At 46.6% G+C, this 23532-nt stretch overlaps 1 protein-coding gene across 1 annotated transcript in view; it reads left to right on the forward strand.

Moving 5' to 3' along the window:
* The first annotated feature begins 832 nt into the window (after positions 1-832).
* The window catches only part of NEXMIF (neurite extension and migration factor), a 156815-nt gene continuing 134115 nt past the window's right edge, over positions 833-23532 (forward strand). Inside the window, 1 exon segment of the mRNA XM_039571797.1 lies at positions 833-938. The gene's annotated coding sequence lies outside the window, so the exon portion shown is untranslated.

Below are 23532 nucleotides of genomic sequence, written 5' to 3' on the forward strand. Positions count from 1 at the left end.
CCTGGTGCGTCCCTGCCTTCCCTTTGCGTGCCTGGCATCCTCGGCAAGTCCTCAGCCATCCTGAGATGAGGCAGCCTCCTCCCGTTACTGGGCATCTGAAGGTAAACCATAGTTTTAGACGCTGTTATTAATAACGTGATCATGATAAGGTGGTTCCCATATCCACTATGGAGAATTAAGCCGGATGGACAGCTCTGGGAGCGAGTTCCACTCCCGGGCTCCGGCCGAGCCGTGCGCGGGGGGTGGCACCCGACCGGCCCCGTCCCCATTGTCCCCTCCCCGCCGGCCCGGCCCGGCCCGGCCTGTCCTGTCCTGTCCTTCCTTCCTTCCCCCCGACCCTTCCAGGCGCCCATGTTCCCTTTCCCCGCGGCGGTGCCGCAGCCCCGGCGGAGGGTTCGGCACCTGCCCGGGCCCGGCGGCGGCGGCCACGCGCCCTTTATGGCCGGAGCGGGCGCGGTGCGCGCTCCCGCCGGGCCGGGCCGGGCCGGGTGCGTGTGCGGGGTGTGCGGTGCGGGCAGCGGGCGGGCGCCGGTCCCGCTCCCAGCGAACAATGGCAGCGGCGGCGCTGCCCGGCACCTCCTGAATGGGCGCAGGCCCTGGGGGGGGGCGGCGGCGAGGAGGAGGAGGTGGTGGAGGAGGAGGAGGAGGCAGCGGCGGCGGGGCGAGGCGAGGCGGGAGCCGCCGCCCCCCATCCTCCCTCCCGCCCTCCGCCCGTCCCTGCGCAGGGAGCGCGGGGCCGGGGGGCCCGTCCGTGGGGCGGCGGCGGCGGCGGCGGCGGCGGGGGAAGGGGCGGGGGCCGGCGGCGGGAGGCGGGGCCGGGGGCGGGCGCGTCCACCTGCGCGCGCCGGGCCCCGGGCGCATGGAGCAGCGCTGAGCCGCAGCACCGGCAGCGCCCGGCGGGCGGGGGACCCCCGCTCCATCGCGGGCCCCGCGCGGAGGTGAGTCCCGCTGCGGCGGAGCTTCATCCACACACACACCCCCCTCCCGCGCCAGCTACACCGCGGGGGCAGCGGGGGGAGAGGAGGAGGAGGAGGAGGGGGGATGCTGATGGCAGAGCCGGCCTGCGCGGAGGCCTGCGGGGAAGTTGCGGGGTGTGTGTGTGTGTGCGAGGGTGGTCTGAGGTGACGGGGGGCGGCAACTTGGCGCCGTGTCCCCCCCCCCCCCCCTCGGGCAGGTGCAGCGCGGGGCGGGGGCGCCGCCCCGCCGGGCCCGGGGGCAGCGGGACCGCCGAGCCCCCCCGGCGGCCGCGGGGGCCGCGCTTACTTCAGCCTCGGCCAGAACAAAAACATAATGAAGGAGGGGGGATGGGATTTTTATTTTTACTTAAGGGAAAAAAAAAAAAAAGCCCCAGCCTTGGGAGTAGCTGTCACCGCGCGCATTAAACTAGAGAACTGGCTAATCAAATAAAACTGGCTCATTGTCTGAAACTCTATCCCAGCGCAAAATGCGGCTGTGAATGTAATTAACCATCTGTCTGGCGGGCGGCGGAGCTCCGGGTCCGCGCGGTCGGCACCCGGGCGCTGCCATCCCTGAGCCCCGGGATGTGCCCGGTGTGTGTGTGCGAGGAGGATGCTGGAGCGAGGGGGGGGGATGAAATCCTTTCTCGGCTCCGAGACGAGCGAGCGATGCACGGTGTGATAGATGAACCCAAACAAGCCGTGAGGGACCGGCGATGAACGCCGAGACGATCGGTTTGCTCTGGGTGATGCTCCGCCGTGTTCCGCCTCCCACTGGGAACCCGCGCAGGATGGGTGCGTATTTGGGGGATTCGCGGCCGGGAGCCGTGGGTGGATGCGTGAGGCCGGAGGGAGCGGTGCGCCTGTGCGAGCCGAGGCCTCAATGAGCCTCTTGCGGGAAAACAAAACGGCTCCGTGCTCCTTAAATCCTCCCGGAGGTTTCCCCCCGTTTCCGCCCGGCGCTTTGCTCGTCCCCCCTGCCCCGCGCCGGCCCCGAAACCTCTGTGCAGCCATCAACATCCTGGTACTCGGCTGTGCCGCGCCGGAGGTACCTGCTGGCATCGCTGGAGCGGCGTGGTACTGCGGTAACACCGAGCCCACGGCACACGCTGCTGCCGGCGGGGCTCGGTGTGCCTCTACACACGCTCCTGCCTCTTGCTTTTCTGTTTTTAATTTTTTTTTTTTTTCCCCGTGTGTGTGTGCGTGTGGTTTAGTAAAGGAATAATACAGAGGCTAAAAAAAATAGCGGCAGCGCTCAAGCAGGTAGGATGCAATTTAAAGTCACTCCAGCTAATACCCCATGCAAGACTGCATTTGTTAAGGTATGTGAGCTGTGCAGAAGGCAGCAGTCTTTAGTGAATCACTTTTGAAAAACAAATACTTGACAAAAGAACCAGACCTGCTAAATGGATAACAATTATGTAAGCCTATAGTAGGTTTTGATGTATGTCAAGTCTGTTAAATAAATCAACCTGTTCAGTGAATAAATCTGCTCTGCACCAATGCTTTATTATAATTTTTTTTTAAGGATAATAAATCTGTGTATTTAAGATGTTTTTACTGATGTGAATCTCATGGCCAAGCCCCATAGCTGCCAGTGACACAAGACAAATCCGTGGGGAGGGTGGGGTGCAGGAGCATGGGGAGGGAGGGGGCAGGCCAAGCAATAAGGTGGGTATTAAAAATACACAAAGATGTACATAAGGATTCCTAGTGATAAAATTCTCACTGATCCATGTCTTGATGGAGTATTTGCTTTGCAGTGGCAATGGCCCATACAAAGCTACATTGATTTAGCTTGCTCTGTTCACGATGGCAGTTCTGGTGAATAATTATTTTCCCAAAAGCCCTAACCAAGGGAAGAAAGAGAGTCCCTGCTTGGCCTACACAGTAGTACAGTATCTTTGAAAGCGCGTATCCGGCTGCAAATAAAGAGAGCCAGTTCAAGTGTTACTACACTCAGCAGGAATAAAAGGGAGGCAGAAAAGGGGAGCACCCGGCCGCCTTCCCCGTGTGCCTCATCCCCTTTTCCCTCTCTGCTCCTCGCTCTCCACTCAGCTTTGGGGGCGGGGAAGGGGGATTTTTGTGCGTTTGTTTTTCCTTTTTTTTTTGTGTTTGCTGTTGCCTTTTGGAGGCGAGGCTCCAGCAGCCCACTTAAACGTTGAGTTCTGAATGCTGAGGAGTCTCTTTCAGATAGAAAAAAAGAGAAGAGGCTGTGGCCAGTGGGTTTTAACTTCCGTAGCTGGGACACCGAGTACGTCTGTGTGGGGCAGTGCCTTGGTGGTGTCCTTCTCTTTTGAGGTGGTGAGGCCTCGTGGATGTTTTTGTGATGGGTCACGTGTGTATCCTTTTCCTGGCTCTGCAAAGAAACATATGAAAAGACTCAAATGTGCTTGCAGGACCAAGAAGGCCCCAGGCTTCGGGAGAAAGTGTTCCCAAACAAAGGGGTCTGGCTCATGTTGTATCCTGAGTGTGGGACACAGCCATCTATGCGAGGTGCATTTTTTGGATATTAAGGCTTTTCCGTGGTAGCAGCAGCCCAACCGTGCTGCTTTCCCCAAGCACAGCAGTGAACCCTCCCCTTGAAGTTCATGCCCCGTTGCAAACAAAAAGCAGCATTAAGAAATAATCTTTTCCTTGGGCAGAATCCAGGGAGGAGTGCCATGGATGCTCCAGGCCTTGCCCTGGTCCTTGTGTGGGGGCTCTTCGATGCTGCTGTGGCTGAGTTTGTGTTAGGCCCTCAGAGAGATGGGTAGCCTGACTGTTTAACAGAGTAAAATTGCTATTGCTTCTCAGTAATGACAGTTTTTGGTCTGTGGGGGTATTTAAAAAAATATATTTTGAGAATTGGGAGCAAAATAATGGTTATATAATCCACCTGTTACGTTCAAAGTCCTGTTTTCCACCTGGGAGAGGATTGCACTTTTTTATTTTCATGCTAGATCTTTGTGTACTTTTAGCCCCGCTTGAGTTGGCTTTATAATCATTACCTGTGTATACAGTCAGGTGCTTGACGAGCCTGATTTTGTGGAAGCTGCCAGCAGTGAGTAAATGAGCCATGTGGCATAAAACTGAGCAAACCGTGTTTTGTGGTACCTTGCTCTTCCCTCTTTTCTCTGAGCTGGTCGTACACACCCATAGTGTCACTTGGCACCTGTGCAGGGGTCTGGGCCCTTCCAGCACAGGGACCCACCTGATTTGTGACCTGTATATGGTGTGAGAGGCATGGTGGGACCTCAGCCTTTTGGTTTTTTGATTTTAGGGCTCCTGGGTGCTGTTATGAGCAAAGATTAAATAATTACTGTGTGTTGTGTTGTGTAGAAAGCAGTGACGTTACAGATGCTGAAGATGGTGAACTGGTTCGAGCATCCAGGCGTGGGGGTTTGCCTGAAAGGATGCACAAATTGAGGATAAAGCCTGTCCTGCTGCCAGTGCCAAAGGGTTGGTAGCACTGCTTACCTGCCTGCAGACACGAGAGAAAATGGGGAGTGTTTGGGAAAGCTGAGCCAGAGCGAAGTTTGCGGGAGGAGCCGTCAGTGCTGCAAATGAATGCTGAACCCTTATCCTTAGCAAAGTCCTCTTAGGAACAGCCAGGAGAAGTGGCTTTGGTGCAGTGGTGCTTTGGGCTGTGGGGGTAGTGCTGGGTGGATTTTGTTTGCAGTTCAGGGGAGTACCACGTAATCTGTGTAATGCTGCTTTTGTGTGCCTCTATTGCAAATTGATGTCTGGGGAATGACATGAAGCAAAGGCTCTAGACCAGCAGGTCTGTGATATTTTTGTAGCAATGTCTTTTTATTCAAAGCAGGTGTCATGGAGATCTTTCATCCCAGGATTTCTTTCATCCCTGGCATTTGTTAGCTTGTGTTAAAACTTTAAATCTTGAGAATTTCTTCTGTACAGAAGGTGTTCCTCATGTTGCTCTGGCATGGGCTGAGCTATGATTATGCAGTCTCCAAACAGTGACACGGATGAGGTGGATCTGTGTCTGCATTGCTACGTCAGCCCTGTGAATAATCCAGGCATGTGGCCCAGTGCCCTCCAGTCACAGGCAGGGTCTGTGCTGGCTCAGTTGGAGGAACTGCACAGAGATCTGGTAGTGGGCAGTGATGGGGCTGTTGTCCCTGGGCAGAGTTTTCTTCTAACCCTTAAGCATTCAGAAGGTGATTTATGCCCAGCAATCTGAGCTCGTATTTGCAGCCCTGTTTGTTTTTAAAAAAGCTTTTGACTACGAGATGCCTGATATGCTTAATTTATCTAAGCTCGTCTCGATAGTCTCCCATGATCGAAAATTCTGCTGGCTAATTGTTGCCCTTCACTGATCTTCTCTGTCTTTGTTTTGTGCTGCATCTTCAGAATCTGGGTGGATGTGTCACTAGAAGTTTCTGATCAATCTCCTTGTCTTGATTTACTGGTGTTTGCCCCGTGGGAAGGTGGAACCACAGTGTGCTGGGCCAACAGCATTGCTTCTGCTTGGACCCCAGCTAATTAGTTTACCCCCTTTCTGAATTGTCACTGTCATGACTGTGATCTTTCTCTCTGCCAGTAGCTGTTGTTTTCCTCAGGCATCAGCCCACGAGTGCCTCTGTCTTAAGAGGGAGCTTGAGGTCTGACTTCTGGTGTCGCCTTGCGTGGTGTTGCAGTGCCAGTCTCCAGTGTGTCACTGAGGCTGGCAGGAGCAGCAGAGGTTGTAGGCCTGGCCTTGACACCAGTTAGGGGTTTTTTACCAATTTATCAGCTTCCTCCCCTTGCTTCTGTGGGGTTTCTGTTGTGCAGAAGGGCTCCACGTGGTGGGTTTGGCAGTGCATGGTGTGAAGGTCCCTCCCTGCTTTGTGATGTTCCCTGCTGGTGTCTGGAGCCTGTTTCACGCTGCTCCGCTGAGGCCCTTGGAGAGAGGAGTGTCAGGGTTTCTACAATAACACCAAACAGATGAGGCATTTTCTGCCTCTGCTCTTCCCCAGGGCAAGGAGCTCCTCACCTACTAAAACCCATCATTGTCACTGTCCCTTTCCTGATGTGCTGAAACCGGTGAGAAGGTGGCTGATGCTATGAGACTGTTACATTTTTGAAGGTATTTGGACACTCAGGTGGAGTTTATCAGGAAAATCAGCTCTTGTGGATCTTGCAGGACATGGTCAGACTCTCAGGAGAGCCAGGACGTGGCTTGGTGGAGTGTGTAGTGCTCGGAGCACTCCTGAGAAACTTCTTGGTTGTTTCATTCCTAGCGTGTGACCTGGGCCCTTGGGAGGGATGGTGCACGAACTCCCAGCTCTTTCCCAGTTCTGTTCCAGGTGAAGTCTCTGCCATGCTCTGGAACTGCTTTAGGAGCTGTGTCCTTACAAAAAAAAATCCAACTCCTTTCCTCACACTCGGGAGGATTTTAATTGTGAGTTACAGCACAGAGGCACCAAACGTAGAAAAGACAAGTTGTGTGGGTGAATTTTGTTTCCTGTACAGTGTCCCAATGAATGAGTTGAATCTTTGATGGAGGAGAGAAGCTGAAGCCTTATGAAGAGCCTGTTTATTGGCATTAATTATTTTTTATTAGTTACAGCATCCATAGTCTGTTGGCAGTAGAAGAGCCCAAAGTAAGAATATTAATTCTTCAGAAGTTTTTCAAAGCTTGCATTTTTCATAAGAAGCTTGTGAAGCTTCAAATCTAAAGCTTCCAAGGCCTTTTTTTTTTTTTTTTTTTATTCTTCAGAAGTGCCACTGAAGCTCTTTTCTTAATTTTTCGTATTTTAGCTGAAACTATGAGTTTTACACATGAAAGAAAAAAAAGTTCTTTCCCATCCACTGCATTGGCCCCAATTTTCAGGTCTCTGGCTGGGTCAGCTAAACCCTCTGCAAGAATTGCCTGTGCTGTTGAGAGCAGGTGTGGGCCCTTTGATACTAATTTCCTGTCCTTTCCCCCCACCTCTGGTTGGGGTTTTACTCTGTGGCTGAAGCACAGATCGACACGAGAGGTGGGTTTGTTTGTGACTGGCCAGTCAGGACAATACTTGACCTTCACAGTTGTTGAATAACTTCAGAGAAATGCTGAACTGTTTCATGGGAACGAGGAGGGTGGCTGGGAATTCACCCAGTACAGGGTGAATCTGGTGTCTGTTTGGCCAGCAAGCAGCATTTTTTTCTGGTAGCCTCACAAGGTCATGTTTTAATACTCTGAATATGAATTGAGGGGTCATGCTGGTATTTCAGTGGTAATACAGATGGATGCTGGGTCTTATTTCATATTGCTCCAGGGAATGGAGCAATTAGTAATCTTGGCTCTCTCTGAACCTCGAGGGGGAAAATGAAAATTGCCTTTTTCAGGGTGGTCACTGTTCTCATCTGCATGAAGAAAACTGTTGGGGAATGGGATGATTTCAGCTACAAAAAGTTGTGATGTGGGTTTTTTGTTTAATGATTTTGCTAGCGTTACACGGGCAGGTGAACTTCATTGACAGCTATGCCTTTCATGTGGAAAGATGGGTAGAATTTTTGGGAAGATCCGAAGGGAAAGTGCTCCTGACCACAATTTTTCAGCTCATGTTAAAGCAACCAAGCAAACCCCTATCTCCCTGGCACCACTGGTGCTGTAGGGAGCAGCACACAATAATTTCCCATGGTTTGTTTATGCCTGCCTCTAAGAAAATCTACTATCTCAAAATCACCTGTCCATGTAGTGACTTGTGTGTGTGAGATTCATTCTGAAGTACATGGAGCATTCATTGCCAGCTCGTGCAGGAATTCAGCTGGCTATGACACAAGCAGCATGGCTAATGGATAACAGTGGAATTTAGGACCATTTCTAGCCCATGGTGCCCATGAGTTGATGTGAAGCAGAGGAGCCACGTCGTGTTAGTCCAGCCAGGCGTGGCAAACGTGGAGGAACCTGTCAGCTGAAACCTCCCACAGAACAAATAATTTTTCCTAACCTGGTAACCTTCACTTACTTGTCTTATTTGCCTGATTAGCTTATCATTTGATGGGGAGAGTTTGTACTGCAGGAGAAAAGAGTTTTGTTTATTGTGACTGTTTCTTTGGTCAATTTGTACTCATTCCTTGCCTGCTGCTTTCTGGGTTTGAATGGTCCCTCCTCAGCAGTTACAAACAGCAGCCTTTTGGGAGGTGAATGGGAGGTTGGGCAGGCCACTGTGTTTCCAAGGAGTCTCTGCTTTGAAAGAGTGAAGTTTTGATTGGCTTGATGGCTCAGTAGTGTCACAACTTACGGCTGTTTCAGGCAGCACAAAGTTGTGTTTCAGGATTTGCCTTCAGGTTATGGTTTATGTCCCTGTACAGTGTTGAGCTGAGAACCACGTGCTGCTTACAGTCCTTTCTTCTTCTGCAAAGGGGTGTTTAAAACCTGGTGCTTAATCATCAGCAGGGTCTAGTGCTGATTCCACCCTTTGGAAGCATTTCTGGCTTTGCAGGAAGGATGGGCATTGGTTGTGATGCAGAGCTGGAGCTGGTTAGGAACCGATGTGTTGGCTGTGACATGGTTGCTTTTGTGTGGAATTAATTACTGGTTCTGATTGCTGGTGTATGGAATTACAGGTTCCAGTTCATGTGGTAAGCACACCCTGGTATCTCAGGCCTCTTCTGGTTTTTTTCCCCTGTAAACTACATCCCCCCTTCCTCCCTTGTTTATGGTGTTCACGTCTCTGTGCAGTCTGTGTGCTGGATTCCTCACTAGGACCAGTTCAAAACTTGCTAAAGGTTAGTTCAGGGTGAGTTTGGAAGTATCTTGGGTTAACTTTTCAACCACTGCAGGTGGTCTGGAGGGGATGTTGGGCAAAATGAGTGGCTTGAGACTAAAAACAGCCCAAGCCTCCCAATGCCAGCAAAGAGCCAAGAGCAGGAGTGGAGGGAGGTGGCTCCTGGAGGGGTTGCTGGTGGGACATTTCAGTGAAAATAATGGAGAGAAGAGGCAAATGCTGCTTAAATTGTGTTCTGAAGCTTTTTGGCCTGGTGTGGTATGGAAAAGTCTTCATCTGCATTGTGATCAGTGAGCTTGTGCATGGTGGAGTCCAAATACTGTATCAGAAGTGCTTAATGACTGCCTTGTGCCATAAACCTCCTGTGGAAGCATAAGGGTTCTGTTCCCCATCGCAACATGCAGTAAACATAAAATATCTGAAATCTGCAGCTGAGAATAGAATTTATGAGTTCTCACCCTGCATTCCTGGGCTGATGTTAAAACAAAAGGCAGTTTAAGGGTATTGCTGTATTTACATTATATATATATATAAAATATATAGAAATATATTGTGTTTATATAATACATGGTTATATTTAAGGGTATTATTATATATTATATTCTATTATTCAGTTAGGCCTGGGCATTTGCTGAAGAGGCTCTATTAAATCACACCTACATTTGCAAGGGTCAGGTTGAAAACTTGATGTGTAGCTCAGAGTTTAATCAATATTTTTAAATTTTTGTTAATACCTTCCCTCTCCATGCATTTATGGGTACAGCCATACCCCGTGGTGGTCGCTGCTGCTAAACTTGTTATCTGTGGCTGTTTGAATGATTTCTTTTTGGGGCAATATAAGGCTGCCTAAATTTAAATAATGAGGGGAGCAGAGGGGTTGGAAGGAGCATTTCCAGGTTTGATGGGGGCTCTGCAGGGTCCTCCTCAGAGTCCCCAAATGCTTTGTCCCCACTCTGCCCTATCCTTGAACAGTTTCTGTGCATTGCATGGTAATGGAAGTCAAAATAATTTGTTTGATGTTATTTATTCAAATCTGGAAAGGATGGCTGTGCAAAGACCAAAGAGAAATGGTTTTAGTCTGACAAATGCCAAGGGTTTTTGTTTTGTTTTTAAAGCCTAAACAAACCCTTTGGGATCCTTGGCTGGGTATATAATAGCATGAAATACACCATTCCTTTCATTCTGCTCCCTAAAAGTCTAATTTTTTATGCATTTAAAGTGGGAGTTGAGGCAAAAACAGAGTTTAGCTCTGTTGACCTATATTTATGAAAAGAGAAGGCTTGCTAAATGTTGCAAGAAAAGAATATATAGTGCTATTGGTATACTGACAAAATGTACACACATACTAAAACCACTTTTGGGATTCTTCATCTTCTTACTGCATGTTTAAGCCCCTTCCAGCCAGGTTCAATCCATTTTTGCAGTTCATGGCGTGTATATTCAGGCTTCCATTAATAGCCACGAGGCATCAGTGAGGAAGGGCAGCAAAACTGGGCATCTGGAATAAGCAAGGGAGAGCTGTGGTGCTGAAACCCTCCCTGATCCCAAGGTTTAAAGGTGAACTTTTAAACTTTTTCCCCTGTTTCCTTTTTGTTGTTTTATTTTTTAATTCAGCCCACTCTCTATAAAGCGCAGTTTAATGGTTATCATGCTGCTTATTGCATAACTGTGGCACAGATGTTATTTTTTTGTAATGTTGCCTGACATATTTAAAAGGGAGAGAGAGGAAGGGAATTTATACCCTTTGGAGATGAATATGTGGAGCCTATTAGTCTTAAAAAAAGTGTGAAGAGCTAGTTAGAGCTGGAGCTGGCACATCTCTGAAAGGCTGATCTGTGGAGTGGAGCTCTTCAGATAAAGAATGAGTGTGTTTTATCTTCTGGAGTTTGTTGTGTGTGTTACCAGACAGCCTAAAATCCAAACTTGGTGGGGTACTTAATGTTTAGGCACATGATTAAATATTTTATGGGACTGAGACCAAATCCCAATGCATATTTAATAAAATGCTCTCCAGAATTAAGTTTTACGGGATAATCGTATGCTCGGAGTTAAAGGATGTGAGGATGAAATACCTCGCTCAGCATGGGTAGTACTGAATGTGTAAGTGTTTATTTCACTGCAGCTGCAAACAACACCTTTAAAGTTGCTTTCTTATGAAGGTTTGACAGAGAAAATACAGTTAGAAGTACAGTTTTAGCAGAAGGAAAAAATTGCATTCAGGCCTAGCATTTCCTGGTGGAATAGGCATGAGAACATGAAATCGTCTCCTTTTGGCATTTCTAACAACATTAGAAGTTTTAAAATAGTAGAAATGCAAATAAGTAGAGTGAAAATGGTAGATGCTGTATTTATATTTATTTATGTATTGTAACAGAATGCCTGGTGTTTCAGATCAGCACAGCGTGCCTGGATTCTCAGAGTATTTGTTTTATAAACAGGGATAAAGCTGCACAACTCACCTCTCCCTGCTGTACAGAGGAGCAAACCAGCTCACAGGGAAATTGATGACCTGCTGGAAATGCAGTTGGGAAATGAATCCAAGAATCTTGGCTTCCCAGCCCTTGTTTGAGCCTGTGTGCTGGGCAGTGGGATAACTGGGATAGATTGGTAAGGGGGAAAGAGGAGAGAAAAGGGAGAAGTGACACCCACTGCCATGGAGCATCATTTTGAAGTTGAGGAGTAAAGATAATTCAAATGATTCTTCTAAAAGAACTTGCAGGGGAAAAAAAAAAAAACAAACCAGAAAAAAAGACCAGGTGAACAGTTATAAAAACAAACAGAAGGAAACCTGAGAGTGTTTTTGACTTGTTTCCACCTAGGGCAAGATTTTTTGCTTTGGTTTTTATTTTGCTTTTGTTCTGCCCTTTGCCCCCCCCACCCTCTCTTGCTGGATTACTTACTACAGGAAATAACAAATTAGGCAAAATAAATCCTAAATTACAGTTGGAGGAGGCAGGCAGGAGCTGCTGTGTGAGGGTAGGATTGCAGAGGCTCAGGTGTAAATTTTAGGGCAGTCCTTGTGCCTTGTGGGATTTTCTTCACCAAGAGACAGGTGGGCTGTGAGTTCATTCCTCAGCTCTGGTGGTCCCGGGTGGGAGAGGAGATGTCTCACCTGCCTCCCTTGCTCCATCAGAGGCAAGGCTTCCTCACCTGGCAGGCAGACACAGCTCCAGGGGCTGGGAATTTTCTCCCTTTCCAGTCCAGTGACACCCATGCAGTGTTTAGTGCGTGGTGCTCTGAGAACATCCTCTTCTGGCTAAGCAGGGAAAGGATGGAAAATACTGGGCTAAAACAGAAGGTTTGTGCTGATGCAAGCTGTGTTTACTTTTGAAAATTCAGTTTATTAAACTCAAGGCTGCAGAACTCCAGGGATCAGTGATGCTGTCTGAACATCACCTTCTGCACCGCACAAGCAATTTTTCAAAATTACTTTTTTAATTAAAAGTTGTATCGGTTTAATGCGAGTTAAAGGAAAGTTCACATGCTTAGCGTTGTCTGAAACATGCTGCAGATTTGGGAAAGAACCTTTTCCTGCCTTTTAGAAGTTTATCCAAAATAGTGAATAATATGCTTGGGAAGAGAGGGAAATCTCCTCCCGGACTCGGCCTCTGAGGGATTGCAGGGTGAAGGTATTTATTGATTATCAGTCCAGCTCCGCTTCCATTACCTTCGGAAGGAGCTGCACAGCAGCAGAGTTGGAATATGAACATAAGGAAAACAAGGAGGACTTGAGGTACAGCAGAGGAAAGTCAATACAGAGCTTATTTAAATGTCAGCTGCCTGGAAGAGCTGTGCTCAAAAGCTGTGAGGAGAGATTAGGTCTGGGACACGACGCCGGAGTGTGGGAGGGAGGGAGGGAGGTTGCTGAGCAAGGGCAACGCCTGCAAAAGGAATATGTTAAGGGGGGAGAAGAAACTGCTGGCTGAAAATTGCATCTGACAATTAGTTCTGAGCAACTAATTGGAGAAGTTATGTGGCTCTTGGACAGGGGAAGCCTGTGATTGTAGTTGGTGGGCGATCCGATCCATGTTAACAGTGTTATTCATCAGCGCAGCTGACAGGGATAAGTGACACCCATTACAAATCTGTTTACTACCTCTATGTAATGTATTTAGTTTCTGAATGTATGTGCAGGGTTGAGAGTCTCTGTGAGCATTGGATTTCTGGAATTTTATAGAACCAGAGAATATCCTGTGTTGGAAGGGACCCACAAGGATCATCGAGTCCAACTCCCAGCCCTTTGAATCATTTTAAATCACATTGACTTTATTTACCCAATAGGTCAGAGTCGTAATTCTGTGGCGTTTGTCAATGTAAGTGGGTTTTTTTATATTTGGGAAGGGCTTGAGGAAAAAAATTACTGGTTTGTAGATGAATAGTCTGATTCTGAATTTCACGGCCATTTTTATTTTGGAAAGTTAACCACTAATTACGTGTTGTAATAAGAAGTAGTTTTATTACGGTTGTGCCTGAAATAAAATCCGGTTGAGCACTCTCATGCAGGAAACATTATTGGAGTCAACCTCCAAAAAGTTCCACTTGGGGATGTGGTTCAGTGGTGGACTTGGCAGTGCTGGATTAATGGTTGGACTTGATGATCTGGGAGGTCTTCTCCAACCTAAATGATTCTACAAAGTCCTCAGCGTTTTAGGCAGGACTGGGGGTGAGAAGGATGGGGCGCTGTAGCTGTGCTGTAGCTCACTGCAACCAAGCCAAACTTTTCTTTATTTTGTCAGCCTCCTGCTTAATTCTGAATGGAGTTCAGTGTTTTTGTCGTCAGGGAGGTGAGCGCCTTGTGCATGTGCTAGCCAGAAGACCTCAAGGCTTTACCATCCAGCCTCTGGCAGTGTTGCTTTCTCAGCACGGCCAAACTTTGTCTTAACCCACTCTCTTAAAAACCTGTGTGGTGTAACAAGTGCTCGCTGAGGTCAGTGGGGCCGTGAACGTGGGAGCAAAGGACAAAACAAAGGCTGGTTTGGATGCGAGGGGTGTTTGTTTGCCTTTGCCATCTACACAAACACAGCAACAACACGTGTTTGTGTTCTCACCAGCCATCCCTTACGGTCTCGTTTGTGCCACGCTGCCTGCAAACGTGCATTTAGTAAAGAACATCACAACTGTTGCACGTGATCCTCTCCTGCAGAGAGGATGGGAGAGCAAACACCGCAGGACGAGCTCTGTTTGCACTGTGCGATGGCCTTCGGAGCAGAAGGACTCCCACTAGAAGACACTTTATTGTCCAGAAGGGCAGGTGACCAAGCTGGGCAGGCAGGGATTTAACAAGTAGGGGGGACGTGAAGCAGTGGGCTGAAGTTGCTGTGCCCCTCTCTGGCATCGGCTTTTATTTTCCAAAATGTGTGATGACAGTAGAACAGGGGACAGGGGAAGTAGTTTTAAAATACACAGGAGGTATCACTGAGCCAACACTGACTTCTCTCTTGGCCCTACAGCAGTGCCATCACTTTTCTGTCCTGTTCACTTGTTTAATGGGATTATTAATATGGATGTGTTTGCTTCCCAGGAGCTTTGAGAAAATCAGTTGAAGTTTGAAAAGTGTGTTGAAGAAGTCTCTCAGTGCTGCTTTAAGAATACTTCTTGATTTCTTTCAGTAAAAAGAAGTTTAGTTCCTCCTCTGCTGGAGTTTCCTCCTTGCATTTTTCCTGTTGCTTGTGTGTGGTATCCCATGGCTCTCCCAGTATGCATCCTGCTTTGGAAAACGTTTCATTTTATCTCATCTTGGGGAATCACGTTTTCAGTATGTATCCTATTATACAGGATGGGAACAGGAGGCAACATTCAAAGTTTGGGCTGTAAAACTTCTTCCCCTTTAGATGGCATAGAGGAGTTCTCATGCTTAATTGAAAGGTTCAGGATTCTATTTTCAAGGCTTCTATTCTAGTGACAGGTGGAGAGTTCTTTTTGTAGATTACCTGTGGCCAGAACTGATTTCTTGTCCAAAAATTAACCTCTTTTAGCAGTTTCTTCAAAAGGCAACTGGGGAGAGAGTTTCAAGAACAGGTAGAGTTAAGAGGAACACTTTCTGTAGCATTTAAACAAGACATTTCTTGGAGGGGATCCTTCCAAGGGGTTGACTGTAGGTGGTATTAAAATCCTTGGATGTTACTGGAAGTTGGATTGAAGATGAAGGGAGGGAACAAGGACATGAATGCTGGGAGGAGTGAAGAATTTGCTCTTTCAGGGCAAGGAAACACGGTACCTTCTCCCTTACAGCTCTCACCTGAAGTGCTCATGTTTCTTTCCCCTCGTGGACTTCTTTGGTTCTCCTTTGCTTGTCCTTCCCTTCAGTATCAAAGCTGCATCCCCTGAAGGTTTTCTTGGCATGTGGTAGCTGAATTCACACAGGGAATGAGAAGAAACAAGGCAAACTTGGTTCTAATCGCTCTCGTCTAATTCTGCTGCATAATGGAGATGAGCAGTACTTACATAACAATATCCTGGGATGTTAATAGATTTAATAACCCAGAAAGGTGGGAAGAGGTTCTGAATTACCTATAAAATGGCATCTAACTAATGAAGTTTACGGGAAGCTCATCTCTTTGAAGGAGAGTCAGATGGTAGGAGCGAGACTTCTGCATATGCTCAGAAGAGGAAACAAAATGAAGCTGCCTGTCCTAGTCAGAATAAAACTCCCATTAAAAATAAGTTCTGAGGTGCTGTTGGATTATGCCAGGGCTTCTAGTTCAAGTCTTGCAAAAATGTAAACAACACAGACTCCTTTAGATTTAATTTTTTTTTTTTCAAGTGTAGATGTGTTCCAGTTTTGGGGATTAGAACTCTGTATGTGCCCAGTGAAAACAATCGGTTCATTAATGGTGTTTTGTTAGACCTTGCCCCCCTCTTGCCATGGTGATAAGGGACCTTAATTAGATCCCAGAACAAATGCTGGAGAGCTTGACAAAAAGGAGAAACATGGGGAGGGGGTGGAGAAATACTGAGATGTTGTTAGCAGATACATGCAGAGAGCTGTATCCTGCAGAGGAGAGACTGTGCTTTATTGAAAAGACTGGTTTTCTTTCCCAGGAACACAGCCTGTGCTGCTAGGCTGGGAACATCCATGGACAGTGTGTAGGATTGGCACTGGCAGCTTCCTGCACATCAGATCCTGCTCCCAGGTGTGGGCACCTGTCCGTGGGCCTGGGAGACCGGACAAGGAACGTGCTGCTGGTGGAGTGGTGGCTGTGGATTAAAAATGTGTGTTCCTAAATCTGTGCTGGATGCTGCTGATGTTCCCCCATGGGAAGTGGCCAAATCATTGGGTTGATTCATACGTTTGTGTGTGAACAAAAAGGTCTGTGTGGGGAGGGTTGGAAAGGGAGGAGGAGAAGAATTCAGAGGATTTTTATGAATACCTCGGCAGAGAGGGCATAAGTGAGAGAGGGGGAATTATGGTGCTAAACAATGAAAAGGAAGGTTGGCAAATAATGTTAGCTGGGAAAAGGAAGAGAGCTTTCTCTGAGGAGCAGATCTCCATGTGATTTCAAAAGAGCAAGCACGCAGAAGCACAGGTGTTAAAAATTAGGAAATGCTGGGTTCTTCTGTTTGTTTTCTATTGTTGGGTGCTCAGGTTACACCTTCAAAACTTCCTGTGCCATCGTTGAAGGTAGAACATTAACTTCAGGTTAAAATCTCCGCTTTTCATTAACTGCATTTCCAGTCTGAAATCGGAGGACTGTGGCCATCAACTCTCATACCTCAGTCTCCAGTCTTAAATTACGTGCTGCCTGATTAGTTGTACTTCATAATTATTCCTTACTTAAATTACCTTTCAATAAACTAAAATAAGATTATCTCTTTGAGTCTCTCATAGGAAGTGTGTTTTTCTGGCCATAAGACAGTTGTTCTTTGAGCAACTAATTTATTAATTTATTTTTATTTTCATGTCAGGTTTTCTGTATTACAGTGACATGTCTTGGTGCACAGGTGAAGATGTTTCAAGTGAAATTTATTGCATTACAAGATGATGCATAAAAGCCAGCCTTGTTGTTAAGGTCTATCAAGCAGTTTAAAGCCTGGAATTGGATCTCTGTCTAGCCTAATATTTTAGAAACTTTTAAGTAAGAACAAGGTGTAATTCCTCTATTTTAAAAAATAGGCCTCTGCAAAACATGCATCAAACCTGCCAGCATTTTAGTAAATATATCAAAAAGCAAATTCAGGTGCCTGTAGACCTACTTATCATTTAAACACATTATAGTAGGTGCTAAAGTAATCTTGTGAGAGGCAGGTGTTATCTCCGAGCAAATACAGAACTGTCCATCAGCCCTGATGATGTGAGAGTGCCTCCGTATGATCTCGAGGTGCACTGAGCTCAGTGTGCCTGGGGAAGCAACAGGAGCAAGTTGTGTGGAAGTAAAAGGTTCTGAGTTTGGTGGTTTGTGCCAGTTCCTTCTGAGCTGGTTGGATTTGGATGGGGCTTTGGTTTTCAGGAGTACAACAGCTCCAGGTATCATTGTTTACCTGCCCTGCCCAGGCTGGCTGTGACAGTGTTGCAATAGGCTCATTTTAACAAAGGTAGCTTTGTTTGTCCTGAAGTGGGTTCAGGAAAGAGGAACTATTTGAAGTTTGCTAAGTATGAGATGTCTTGCAATTTCTTACTCATCCACCATTTCTGTGTGTCTCCAATACCCCTCTTCAGGACATTTATTCAGGGTTAACAGAACCTTCTTTACAATTCTTGCTGTTCTATCAAAACCCTAGGTTTCATTATTTTTTAATTTATCTAGAGAACATGGTGGCCTTAAACATCCAGGACTACCCAGTATTAGTTTCTGTTTCGCAAGAACAGAAAAGAGGTTTCTCTTTGGAACTGAGGTGGTTCCGTTTAGGTTTTCCGTTTTCCTTCACGGACTGAGAGTGACTGTTTAAGCTTAAACAATTTGTAAGACAGGGTTATAAAGACAATTTCATGGACCCTCAATGGAAGGGGATTTTAGATAAATACATACAAGATGACAGTAGTTTTAGTAACATTAATAAAATAAGATCTAAAGGTAAAGCAGGGGGAGGAGATTTGAATTTTCAGGTGGCTGAGATGGAGGAGTGAGGAGGGTGAGCAGCACTACCTCTTCCTGCCACCTAATTGGACCTCAGTATAAACTGGAGACCAGGTGTCCCTGCTGTGTAAACCTGTGGTCTGCAACATTATTGTCAGATAAACATTACTGCAGGAAAGAAACCTATAAACTCAGGCTTTTATGGCTTATAACATTGTTAGTTGTAAATAACACCATTAAAATCCAACGCTTTTCAGACAGATGCTTCAGGAAAAGTGAGTGTGAGCTCCTGCCCATTTTTAGGAGTCTGGTTGCTGCAGAATTCAGGGAAGGTCTCAGTGGGCCTGGAGCTGTTCTAGAACTGGCTGCTGGTGTGGTGTGAGCGAGGTGAAACCAGAGCAGCACGTTTGGAAGTTGCCTGCTTTGCTTTTAAAGCTGCAGGGGTTGTACCTGGTTGAACATCTTGGAGTTCTGGGGGAAAAAGGCAGGCAGAGGATAAACCAACTACATCACTTAATATTAAGTTGAACTTGTTTTTGGTTTGAAAAAAATGAATAAAATGAATATTTCCATCTTCATTGTTGGTCCACCCCATGGCAGACTCGATGTGTGTGCTGGTGATGGGACTGTCTGACTTGGGTTGGAGTTGCTCCTGTCAGAGCAGGAAATGCACAGTCAAGGTATTAAATAATGTGGCTAGATGATCTAGAGGATTTAATCCTAAATCATTATTTATTTTTTTTAAGCTGTTGTTCCCAGTGGCTGTACATCTTATATAAGAAGTCCTGTTTGGCTTTTACTAAGTCAAAACATTGCAGGAGAGTTTTTAAAGTCACTATTTAAAGCTCAGATTTTGAGTTAAAACTCAGACCTTTGCTAATTCCCACCAGTGGCTGTTTGCTCTGCGTGCAGACGAATACAGAGAACAAAATGGAAGTGCCAAAATGCCAAGTGCTCCCTGTTCCCCACGGCTGCAGGTTTGCAGACAGGGCGGCAGCAGCAGCACATGGAGGGTGTGTGACTTCAGGAAGACACCTCAGAGTTAAGCTGATAAAACCTCTCTTTAATCCTTACTCTGGTTTCCACCTACTTCAATTAATTATGGAGATGAGTTGTTAGTGGTGAGTTTTATGAAACCGTGTGTAAACAGCACGTATAATGAAAACAATAAAGACCTCATTTGTAGATCAGACATTAGGGAGATAGGATTATTTCCTGGCTCAAAGCAGGTGTCAGTTATGCAGATAGTTCCCTTTGTGTGCAAGTTTCATGGCAGGGCAGTGTTTTGCAGGGAACAGTGCACTTCAGAGGGGTGTCTGGATTTTACAGGCTGGATTTGTACAAGTGCTGTCCAACTGGTGCATCCACGTCCGTGCTGGGTTGCAGGAGCTGTGTAATAATGGTGCAGCCACACCAGTGGAGAGATGTGTGTGGGAGAAGTCCTTGGTGGCCTGGCTTCTGCTTTTACAGTTTCTCCTGAGCTAATTGTTGAAGGCTTGCATTAAAAAATGAAACCTAATTAAGGATTAAGTGAGTTGAACAGTGTATTTGCAGCGAGTCTGTTCTAAGTCTTGATTCGACAACTTGAGTGTGTTCTCTTGAGAGTTTCAAAATGTATCTGAAGTATGTCCAGGAACAGGACTGTAAGAGCAGGAATCAAGGTCATATGGAAATGATGCACAGCTTGTTTAATACCAGATCAGCAGTCCCAGTCAGGGGTGAGGAGTCTCTTGCCAGATGGGTGTGCTTGACCCGGGTAGTCGGGTCTGGGGGAGAGCCCTGGGACTCGCTGGCCTGCTTTGAGGTGGCAGCTAATGCTTGTCTTGGGGCATGAGGAATGACCACTCATCTTCTGCAGCTGGGCTGCTGTTCCTGTCTTCTTTCCAGCCCTCCTGGGCAGAAAAGCAGTCCAGCAAAAAAACTGGGGATGATAGCCATGGCTAAGGGAGAGCTGGAGCTGCAGGGAGCATCCCACCGCCATCTCCAAAAAATACAGCTCTGCTCTGGGACACACTTTGGCCGTGGTGTCTCTTGAGTGCTGTGGAACAGGTTTCAGCATCTGGAAGGTCAAGTGGTGCCCAGGTAGCAGAGTGCTCTCAGCAGTGATGATGCTGGGGTTGCAGAGCTGCGGCTCCAGCGGTTGTGCCGGTAGCGGAGGAGCCTGGAGCCTGCGCGGGGTTGGATGATCACGCTGGCCTGAAATGGTGCTGGCAGGAAAGCTTGGGCACTGCCTGGCTGTTTGATTTGTCTCCCTGGCTTCCCCTGCCTCGTCTCCTTTGTGCTCCTGGCAGGGAGGCCGCGTCTCAAGCTGCAGATGGTCACAGGGAGCAGGGAGGCGTGAGCTGGCGGGGGCTTGGAAGTGACCGGGCGCTGGCAGCCACCAGGCAGGAGGAGCCAAGCAGTCGCTCACACAGAGCTCTTGCAGGACTGATTTACTGCTTGCAGGACCCTTCTACAGAACACAGTAGACTGTAATGTTGGTCTGTATGTGTATAAAATATAAAATTTATTACGGTCTTTCATCTCACAACTACCTGGAGTTTGTCGTTGGTTTAAGCAAGTAATGCAGTCAAACTCATAAGTGCAGAAATGTCCAAGAAATTAAATTAGCAAGCCAAAAGTGATGGCATGGAAGGGGGCAGGAGGTAATTAAAAGATAAGGCTTTGTAAAAAGCTTGATTCTAAGATTTCTAAGCAGATGTTCGGAGTGTAATTTTTTCTTTGTGTTCACTGGGAAGTTTCTATTTTATTCTTGCTTCTCAGTTGATAACAGAATAACAGTGCAGCTTCCAAGTCTGTTGTGAACAAACTCCTGTGCACTCTTTTTCATAAAAATTCTTTTTGCAATATGTGGAAGTTTACCACGGACACATCATGGCCGTGTAATTGTGTACAGGTGCTAAACACTCTTGGTATCCATCAAATTCAGTTCTGCTGCAAAAGCAGCACTGTGGCCCTGTTGCTTACTGGTGATGTTCATTAGCAAGTCTTTGTAATCCTTTTTTCACAGAAGGTTGAACTGAAAGGAGGAAGTTAATGGTCCAGTTGTGTAAAGGTGCTGTAGGCTCCCAGTTCCCAAGGATGTCGATGATGAGAATCAGGCTGCCGAGCAAAAAAACTCCTGTGCTCCTATCAAGTCAAGCAGTGCAGGGTTCCCTGTACCTAACAGGACCTGGTGGATGCTCATCCACTGAGTTGTCCTGAAGTGATTTTATTTATTGAACTTTTTATGTTCTAGGAAGATCTGAAGCAGTGGCAGCTACAAGAGCCACTGCAAACTGGCCTGCTCCATCCCTGGAAGTGTCCAAGGGCAGGTTTGAGGAGCTCTGAGCTACCTGGGATAGTGGAAGGTGTCCCTGCCCGTTGGGGTGGAAGGAGATGAGCTTTAATGTCCCTTCCAGCCCAGGCCGTTGTGATTCTCTGATTGTCTGGTCCATGTAAAATTCCATGTGTACTTGAAAGTTAGTATTTTCTGCAGTTGCACACCGACTTCTCATCTCCAGTGGTGGGTGCAGGCAGCGATCACCGGGCTCTGCAGGGGTGTCTCAGAGTAAATGAGGTTGTTAATCAAGGCTGGGGCTTCCTCTACTTGCTGAAAGCTAATTGGGACTTGCCCAAAAATATGCATTTTAAATGGTGTAGTCAAACTGTTCAGCAGTTTAATTTAGCTGTAATGGAGGCCTAAAGTTTTGGTTGTTATTGTCAGAGTGGGAGAAGCCATTTATGGTTTGTGGTGGTCAGTGTGTAACAGTGTAGTTACACTGCAGCTCCATCTTCCAGCGGCATAAACCCCATGAACCAGTGGAATAAAAAAGAATCAGAATCCCACTTTTGCTGGCTTGGATGCAACAGAGAGCAACCTTATCCCCAAACTCACTGGCTAAATTTGACTGGAGCTTTTCCCTGCTTCCTAAACTCCCCATTAGTGTTTTAAGTACATGTATTCAGTATTCTTGATGCCTGTCCTAAAGCTGCATAGCATTTCTGTGAAATACAAAATACCTTGTGACACTTGCCATTTCTTACTACATGTATGACCTCTGGAATATCTCCAAAGCTCTGGAAAAGAATGAGATTTTCAGTAATGGCTAAAGGCATTAAGGGCACAAATACTGTTGAGTATCAGTGGGATTTATGCTCCTAAGTTGCTGTAAATGCTTTTGAAAGTCACATCCAAAATGTGTCATTAAGAACAAGGTTTTCTGCTAATGTTTTTTAAAGAAGATGTGTGATATAAATGAACAGCAAAATGAAAGGTGCTTTATAATGTTATTCTTGTGGAAGAATTGTTAAATACATAATTATTACAAACAGCTGAATTTTGGAGAGCTTTCTTGTCAGGATTGCAGTTTGATATGTTGAAATTCATCCAGCTCCAGAGAGAAACCGAGGGACTGAGATTTCAGGGCAAAACTCCTTTAGTCTGTTGTTAATCAAGAAGAAATTTCTATATATTCCTACTGAGACAAGAAAATATCCCCAGTTCCCAAGAAATGTTCTAGTACACTGATTGTTAAATGTAAATGAGACCCTGTCATTAAAATCCATAGATTCACAGTGCTAAATGACAAATTGCAGTTACCACATCGCTTAATACACCATTCTTTTATTTTAATATCTTGCAGGTTTGTTACTGCTCAGCGGTGTCTGGGAGGTTTTCCGGGGGTTTGGGCTGGTGGCTGTTGTGTCTGGGAGGTTTTCAGAGGTTCCACTAGTGGCTGTTGTGTCTCCAGTGGGATTTTGTTTTCCACTGACCCTTGAATTTCCTGAAGACGGGAAATGTTCCGTTGCTCCACGAGCAGATTCCTCCTGCCTTTCTTCTCACAAACTATCCTGTTCCCGATGTTCCACGTGCTCTAAAGATGGACCATTCCCCCCTCCTTCCTTTCTGATTGCAGCACTGTGTGTCATTATTTAGATTCGTAATTTCTGAGTTCTCTTCCTGAAGAGGTGGCAATTCCTCTGGGAACGTCTCCGGTGTTTTGCCTGTGCCCAGCTGCTCTCCCATCATATCCCTGCGTATTTATGGGGCTGGGCACTCCTATTAGCAGTTGTAGTTACATATTTAAACATACTTCACATAACTAATTATGTTTCATGGCCTGTAGCCAAATTGACTAATTCTGCCTCCTTGAAGCTCCAGAAAAATACACATGTTTAGAACGTGGCTAAAACTTCCCTTTAGCGACTCAGTGTGATGTTTCCCTGAGGCTGGGCTGTTCTAAGTGGGCAAATAAAGGTCTTTCAACGTGAGAAAATTTTGAACCAGTTTTCCCATCTGTCTCCTCCTTTTTTTTTTTTTTGGAGCCTGTCTTTGGTGGCAGCTGCTCCCTCTTCCAGCCAAGGGGGCTTGTTCTGCGTGGATGTGCTGGTTGGGCTCCTTCACATCATCAAATGCAAAAGATTTGTCTTAAATAAACTCCTGAGGTCTCTATTTTTTAAAAAATCATCACACAGAGCAAGAGGCTGGGCCAGCTGGTTGCATTATTGCCCCAGAGAGGAAATACAGACCAGCTGGGCTTGGTCACTGTGCTGGAAATGAAGTGGTTGGACTTAGAAAGGGCTTCATTTGGAGTTGCTGGTTTTTATTTGTAAAGCTGATTGCAGACTTTTACAGGCAATTATGAAAAATAAGAAAACTCCGGGAACTTTTTTTTCCTTAGTGTTACTCTGCAGGTTGTGTGTTCCCTCTGAAATGCTCATTCCTGACCTGCTGCAGGCCAGGGCTGGGCACTTCTGCTTGGTGTCTGCCTGTAATTCCATTTTGGAGCCCCAGCATCCCACCTGACAGCTCTCACATCCCGCTGCCATCGTGCTAATTGCTTGGCATTCCCAGGATTTTAGTGCAAGGTGTTCCTGTGCAGA

The sequence above is a fragment of the Corvus cornix genome, chromosome 4A, assembly GCF_000738735.6.
Source record: "Corvus cornix cornix isolate S_Up_H32 chromosome 4A, ASM73873v5, whole genome shotgun sequence".
Classification (NCBI taxonomy): domain Eukaryota; kingdom Metazoa; phylum Chordata; class Aves; order Passeriformes; family Corvidae; genus Corvus; species Corvus cornix.